The 6639-nt window shown below is 41.0% G+C and overlaps 1 pseudogene; it reads right to left on the bottom strand.

Moving 5' to 3' along the window:
- Positions 1 to 1043: 1043 nt before the first annotated feature.
- On the bottom strand, positions 1044 to 1698 carry LOC100770519 (annotated as a pseudogene).
- Positions 1699 to 6639: the final 4941 nt, after the last annotated feature.

The following is a 6639-nucleotide window of genomic DNA, read 5'->3' as shown; positions in this document are numbered from 1 at the left end:
TGGTCTTAAAACATGAGTAGTATCTTCAGCCATCAATTTTTATTGGTTGTAGTCTCTGGGCAAAGTCCATCACCACCAACACTCCCTTATTGTCATCAAAATAATTCATAGTTTTTTTTGTGCCAGGCATTATGTTATAGTATAAATTCATAATACCCTCCCTTGTCCTCAGGGCTGCACCCTCTCTCTCTCTCTCTCTCTCTCTCTCTCTCTCTCTCTCTCTCTCTCTGTGTGTGTGTGTGTGTGTGTGTGTGCATGCGTGTGTGTGCCTATTCTCCTGTTAAGTGTTTCTGAGTTATAGAGGAGCCATAATGGTCAGCACAACTATTGGTCAGATGACTGCAGAGTGAGGAGCTACTTTCCTACTCTAGTTTACTCATGGTATCAGTAGAAAGGGGATACACTTTTCTCTGGACCTCATTTACTTTCCTAAATTTGTAATAAAATGTACTCAAGTACATAGTAGAGGTTCTACTTGAGGGGAAGATGAATATTGACCCTTGAGTCTTGTGGGTTTGATGGGGAATGTACTGTGTATGTTTATCTTATTGATTATTAAATAAAATACTGTTTGGCCAATGAGACAGCAAGTTAGACGGGACTAGGAGTCAAAGAGGATTCTGGGAAATGTAGTAGAGAAGTGGTGATCCAGGCAGGAAGTGACAAAGCAAGGAGACTCATATTTGAGCAAAGAGAAACAGGAAGTGTCCCTTTTTTTCCCCTCCTTCTCCAGGAGCAGGATGTGAGCCACCGGCAAGGAAGGACGCCAATAAGGCGTCCGATAAGATAAGTTTTATAAAATATATAGATTTATGATCATTAAGACTGAGTTAGCAGATGAAGAATCCTAGTCATTGGCCAAGCAGCTTTCAACCTAATATAAGTTTCTGTGTATTCTTTTGGGCCTGGGCAGCTGAAGTAAAGCTCACACGTGGCGGTGGGGCTCAGACAGTTTTGACAGAAAGATTTATCGTAACATGGCTTTTTTTGTTTTTTTTTGTTTTTGTTTTTTTTGAGGCTTGTTTTATTTTAATGACTGATCCTGACTGATCCACCTTAGGCCACAGGCAGCCCACTATGTACAGACATGAGGGAAGCTTTATTTCTTGGTCCCTTCCTCCTTGGACAGAGTCTTGATGATCTCCTCCTTCTTGGCCTGGAGGAGCTCCTCGCAGCACTTTCTGCTTCCTTGGTCTTAGACCTGTCAGCCTCAGCCTGGTCAGCCAGGAGCTTCTTGCAGGCCTTGTCTGCCTTCAGCTTGTGGATGTGCTCCATGAGAATCCGCTTATTTTTGAAGACATTCCCTTTGACCTTCAGGTACAAGCTGTGGTACATGTGGTGGTCAGTCTTCTTGGATTCCCGGTATCTCCTGAGAAGTCAACTCAGGATCCGCATCCTTCGTACCCAGGTCACCTTCTCGAGAATTCTTGCATTGGCAGTGCCCTTCTGCTTCCCTATGCTCATATGCCTGCCCTTCCGTCGAGCAAAGTGTTTTTCCAGCATCGGGCCGGGAATGAACAGTCACGGGCTTCTGGATGATCAACCCATCTTTGATCATTTTCCTTATCTGCTGATGGGAGTTGGCATTGGCCATTTCATTGGTCTCATTGGGATCCAACGAGACCTTCTTTTTACCAAAACGGAGGACGCTAGAGGCAAGCCTCTTCTGTACCCTGAGCATACTCATGGCTGCGGACGCAGCAGCGAAAGGCAGCAGTGAAAGGAAATAACCTTGTGGGTTTTTGTTTTTTTTGTGATAGGTTTACTAATTCGTAATAGATATGCAATTAACTATATGTTTAATTCATGAGGTTTCTGGGTTTAGCCACTTGCAAACACCTATGATATCAACACTACAACCAAGATGATAGGCATATATGATCCTACCTTCTACACACTAAAAGTAGTTCTTAGCTTTAGAGACACTTACTCCTTTGTTAAGTACCTACCTGGTTTTGTTTTATAAGTTGTTTTCATAAATTGAATCCTTGAACATACACATTCTTACACACACATTCATACACACAGGCACACACACACTTTTGTGGTGTTGTTGAGACAGAGTATCTGGTAATGACTGCATGACAATCAAGCTTCATTCTACCAAGTCTTGGAATTATATGTGTCAGCTACCATATATTTATTTATCTATAATCCTATTTATCTCTCTGATTGTCTGCTTGTTTGTCCATCTCCTTCAGAAACATTTATTTCCTTAATTGAAACTGAAGAAAAAAAAAGATATAAAGAAAGACAGGTAGTGAAAATTACTGTCTGCACTGCTAGGTAAATGGCTCCCCCTGGGGTTTTGCAATGAGAGAAACTCACCACCATTTCTAGGCTGGATCCTCCAGGGAGTTCCTAGGTGGGCTCCTCACTCTTTATATTGCCTCAGGCACCAGGGTTCATAGCAAGAGCCTTCTAGGCTGTACAGCTAGAGACGGTTGAGAGAGCTTATCTATGAGACTCCACTAGCCTAGACTCGGAATGTATCCTCTCCTGGTTGTGTAGGGTACCCTTTCTCACCCCTGGGACAGGGTGCTTGTCTGAAGCAACTCAAGAGCAGAAGAATTTATTCTGATGTCAGTCCAGGGGCATAACACATGGGGGGGCACTGCATTAGGAAGAAGTGGCTTGTCGTTGTAGGAACTAGAACATGAGGTGTTTTGTTCATTTCATTGATGGAAGCAGAAAATAAGGCAGAAGCTGAGTTACCCACAACCCTATGACTTATATCTGCCAGCTGGGACCCAAGTACAAAAGGTTTCAAAACCTCCAAAAGCAGCACCACCAGGTGGTGATCAACAATCAAACACGAATCTTTGGAGGGGAGCATTACTCATTCAAATCATAACTGGTTCTGTAAGACCTTGGTAAATTCACACTGTTTCTCCATGCTCAGTTTCTTGATCCATAAAACGTCAATATAAATACATCTTTCAGGAGTTTGCCACTGATTCACTGAAATCACCGTCAATCATCATCATCAACTGGACAGCTCTGTGACACCCAATGCTGCAAAAGGGCACGGGGAAGGGGAATGTTGAACTAAAAATGGCTGTCTCCACAGATCCCTAGCACAGAGCCTGAAAAGAGCAGAGTTAAACCGGTTCTTTAGGTAATTTCTTAAGTCTTATGTTTTCATAACTTTGCTCTACAGTACACAACCAGTAAGGGTTGAGATACTTGCTGAGTAGACAGATATATTATCTGCCTCCTACATTATAACCCCAAGTGTTTAGTGGGCTCATACCTTATGCTTTTTGGATAACATCTTTAAGTATATTTGTATACCACAGACTTCTGAAATTGGGAGTGATGCATAAAATTTCTGTTCCCAGAGGATAAGGCAAATTCTATTATGGAAGAGTCTTCTTGTAGGTAGTGTTTACTTGGGAGATGATTTTTTTTTATTTGACCATTGTAAATCCTCTAGAAAGGGAGTGCAGTGTGATATTAAATGAGGCCAGGAGAGGAACACAGAAAACATCCCACCATTTGTTACTATTCTTTGGGAGCTGTTTCTGGGGACCATTGATTTGAACAATTGTTAGAGTTTTTTTCCAGTGCAATTTCCTGGTTGCTTCCTCTGTTCTTCTCTGGAAATGATTTTAATTTCTGCATCTCCACCAATCCCCTGCAGTCAGCCCATCAACACTTCTGAAGTGACACTACATCTTTTATCATCTGTCTCCCAGTGTTTTGCTTGAGCTGATATATGTGCAATGAATGTCTATCAATCTTTGGGCAAAATATTGGAACACAGAACCTTTCATTTTATTAAAGGATAAACAGGGATTTATGGAGGGATGATGCCCTGTGACATGCTATTTAGTTGATTCATAAAACCTGGATCAGGGTTCTTGATTAGATACAGAGTTTTGCTCTTAAAAAGTAGGCTATCTTAAGAAATGTTCCCATACTAAAATGTAATGACATAGTTACCTTGATTAATGAGAAATCAGAACCTTTATTATATATATATATATATACACCCACAAAATGTCATTCAAAATAATATAGTTCTCTGAGAGAAACTTATGGAAACTTGCATAAAATTCGCATACCTAAGCATGAAGAAGAAACAGTACACCATGAGGAGAAAAATGGAAAGAAGAAAATGAAAACCCAGTATGCAAAGTAATTTGAATACTGATAGTTAAGTTTCTTTGAGTAAGACATATAAATGAATATAAATTGGCTTGCCTAGTTAAGAAAAAGCTATACAAATAGATGCCATAGGAATCTGCTACCCTTTGTATTGACATTGGAATGCAGTGTACTTAATTTCTTTTGTACTGTTGTTCTGCTTTCTAGAATGTCCCTCTCAGGGATCCTTAGAGCAAACTTCTTACATTACATCTACCCGTTCATCCACATGTCCGTCTTGCATGTTCTCTGTGTGAGGTGCTCTATAGGATGCTAGAGCTATAAAGGTTAAATTCAGAAGCTATTAGTCCTTAAGAGCTTACGAAAGACTTGCACTTTTCTCTGACACATCATTGGAATCCTCCTGTACCTGGGATACTTTTCTCAATGCACACACTTTGGGAGAGCATATATGACTAACATGAAAATGCAGTGAGGGCAAGAAGAGCTTGAGAACTATCTCACAGACACATCTTGTGTCACTGATGACCAGCTGTAGGGATCTTCTTTTATCAGCTCCCCCACTTTTCCTAATTCCATTTTTTCTAGCATGTCACCAATTTGGAGTGCATTTTCCATCTTCCTAACCAAGATGCCTGCTGCCTTTGCAGCTCTATCATGTCCTACTACCTCTAGGACAAACCGAATCAGATAGACAATACTAACAGAAACAATGGGAGAGAAAATGAACACTGATTTCTCTTGAAGAATCAGTTTCAGATGTAAGTGTAAAGTTCTGTCTGATCTTTTCACAGATTATGTAACTGAGAATAATTCTCAACCACTTTGGAACACGCCAGAGGGAATACTGCCTACCTTGCTGGATTGTGAGGAGGATGGGAGAAAATGATGTAAGTGAAACATATCTCAGGCATTTTCATCGGGTACTAGGCTTACATGTACAGTTACCCTTGAGACACTTGTACTTGAACAGGTATCAGTCTCAAAGGAGATGGAAAGTGAAATTTGTGACCTTCTTCCCCCAGAATGCCCATATGTATTTCTACTTTAGTTAATGGATGGCCATGCTGGTCAACCCCATACCTCTTCAGCCATCTCTGTACTTATCTCTTCTTTTCATATTTGGTATGTCAAACATGTAGAAACCTGGTGTCCTCGTGCAAAATATAATCCCAATGCAGCCATTCTTACAGGCACCTCTTTCTCATCCCGTTCCAAGCCATTCGAGTCTATAACCATAGTGGTTACAGCAGTCTTCAGTATTGTGCGCCCATAGATGACCCTTCAAAACATTGGGTTAGATGCCATGCTGCTCAATTGTAGATACCACTTCACTTCCCTCAGGATAAAAGCCCAAGCTTTAGAATGACACTTTTCCCTGACCTCGTCTATCTGCTCTCCCCCTTGTGTTTACTTTTTCTTATTTAATCCTCCAGGGGCCCCTTCCACTGGCTGTCCCTCCTTGCTGGCATCCTCTTATCCATGTATGGTTCATCTTCCCACATTGTCCAGTCTCTCTTCAGATGTTACTTTCTTAACAATCTAACGTGACACTGAATTTAACGTTTTATACTATCCTCAGGAGTATTCTTTCCTCGCCTGTTTTTTTTTCTCCTTTCCCTTAATTCTCAATCTTTTTCTAACATGTTGATTTAGTCTGCTTAATTCTAGTTGTAGATCTCTACCTTCCATAGCTGACTACTCCACACACATAGTGAATGCAGTCATCTTACACATATATATATATATATATTTGCCCAAGTCTCTATCTATATAGAAACAAAGAACAAAGACGCTTCACAAATGCTTGTCAGGTGAGAGCACCTGGCCGGCAGTCAGGGCTTAGTCTTCATCTTGAACTCTTTTCTAATTCAACTTCAAGCAAAAACACTACAGAACATTTGTGAAAGAGGAGATGCCAATCAGCTCTACTGCCTTGTGACCCTTGCTCTGTCTAATAAACATCATTCCGTCTGGGACATTATCAATACTTCTGTGATGCAATTCTCTACATGGGGAGATTTGTTGACCTTGCCAGGGGATTACCTCTCATTAGGACAAAGGCTACATCCCTCTTTCTCCTAGTGCTCCATGCCATGTTCCATCACACCTCACGAACAGAAACATTGTTCTCCTCATTGGAAAACACACTCACTGCCTTCTGTGTCCACTTTTAAATGTGGACACCATGTCATTCAGGGCCTTGAGTTTCATGGATCTTCTTTCTCAAAAAAGTCTTTCTTTTTCTCTTTGTATATTAGCAAGAAAAATGTCTGCATTTCTAGGTAGATTCACTGTGGCTTCTCAGCCTATGTGACTTGCTGGTTGACCTAGATCCCATAAAGGACAAGGTGAGCTATTAATAACAGTACATTGCCCCAACAATGCATGCTGTGTTACACTTTATGAAACACCTTGCTATTTGTTGACTTATTCATTCTCCCAATGGGACTGGTCTTGCTGTGATGATTGAAAGTCAATGACATTTAGAAATGGACAGCCCTACGTCCTTCTCAGAGCTTGTACATT

This window comes from Cricetulus griseus, chromosome 10 (assembly GCF_003668045.3).
Source record: "Cricetulus griseus strain 17A/GY chromosome 10, alternate assembly CriGri-PICRH-1.0, whole genome shotgun sequence".
Lineage (NCBI taxonomy): Eukaryota > Metazoa > Chordata > Mammalia > Rodentia > Cricetidae > Cricetulus > Cricetulus griseus.
Note: the sequence above shows the minus strand (reverse complement) of the source record. Positions and strands in the feature narration are given on the sequence as shown.